Source organism: Saccoglossus kowalevskii, chromosome 1 (assembly GCF_978046115.1).
Source record: "Saccoglossus kowalevskii chromosome 1, keSacKowa6.1, whole genome shotgun sequence".
Taxonomy (NCBI): Eukaryota; Metazoa; Hemichordata; class Enteropneusta; family Harrimaniidae; genus Saccoglossus; species Saccoglossus kowalevskii.
The window spans coordinates 24,375,609-24,377,253 of NC_140641.1; positions in this window are offsets into that span (position 1 = coordinate 24,375,609).

Here is a 1,645-nt window from a genome sequence, read left to right on the forward strand (position 1 = left end):
CAAACTAGGCAAGGAAATGTTACAAATAAATTCAATTGAAAACAGCAGATTTAATGCTACATTGGCTGGATACTAAATCACGTTGATTAGAAAAATGGTTCACTACACTTGTGACTACATGTACATGTATTTAATTATTCATGTGTGCTTTGACACCTTGTCGCTGGAGTCAAGTGACCTGTTTGCTACACTCCTCATTACCATTTCAATGATTGTGTGTACTTTGACACCATGCCCGACTGGAACTTTGGAAGATGTGTACGGCCCTTGCATTGTGCGAAGATTTAAGTGTTAATTGGCTACATTCTTTCCATCACGGTTACTAAAAAAGTAATCGTGTTTCCATGAACTCTGATAAGTCCTACAAAAGACGGAAAATAAGTTGTGAATATTAACGTTCATTACTCGACAAACCACGAATGTGCATTCGAGCCCTGACAAAACCGGACTGTATTAGATGTATGTTCTTATGTCTGTGGTTCACGCAGACGGCAGTGAATAAATGAACATACATCTGTTGCACTGTCAAACACAGTGTTAAATCGTGAAAAATGCCCTGCAAAAGACAAAAAATAAGTTGTTGAACAAGATAGTCAGACATTCGTGTATTTAATATATTAAAATTAGATACGAACACGTATCGAATATAATTTATACCAGGGCCGGATCGACCAAACTGTTTTGGAGCCGGAACGTCCAAACCAGGGCCGGAACGTCTTTTTTTTTACCAGGGCCGCAACCGACCAGGGCCGGATCGTCTAGAAATCTACTCGACCACCGTGGCCTTGTAGGTCTATTATGAAGTGACATTGTGTTTACATTGTTAGTTCGTCCCGACTCACCGTTACTGTTCTAAATCATAAACCTTAGAAGGTCTATGTCTAAATCTATTCAAATACAGAGTATGTCCTACTTACATGGTTACGATTAACATTACAATAGTTATCAGAGATTAGCCCTCCGTGAAAAATTTTACCGTGTTACAATTACTATGGTGACTCATGGTTTATAGTTCCATGGGTGACTGGTCCTAGAATTACGTCACTACTTTTGTTACTTATAGAACTATACTAATGTTCCCGAAATTTGACCCGCGCTGCGTGACCTATGTCATTATATAGTGATATATATATATATATATTATATGTGTTTCCCTTTTCCTGTTTTTTTTCTAATAACTTGTTGAATGTCAAGCACGACATAGTTATTTTTGCAATAATAACTCGCGCATTGCGGACTTGACATATAAGTTATTGGCAGCTTATAATAAATATACCGTGCTTGTAAATGCACGAGTTATTGGTAAAACAAATATATTATACTGTTTATATTGCGTAGTCTCAAAGCCATGGTTACTATAGTAACTGTGATTAGCTCAACTCTAATTGCATGTATTTGCATTGTGTAATATACGTGTAATGACAGTTAAGGCTAATAGTACATTGCTAATGTCGTTTGTATTTCTGTTGCGGGAGAAGTGCCCATCAAAAAAAAACTAAGCTGCAATTTAATATTCCATACTGTTTTCAAATGTGAAAATGTACTATCTCGCATCATGCTCAATTGGTTTATCAGAGATTACGTCACCGTATGCTAATTAAGGTAACAGTTGGAGTGTTTCCGGGGAGTGAGTGGTCATATAATA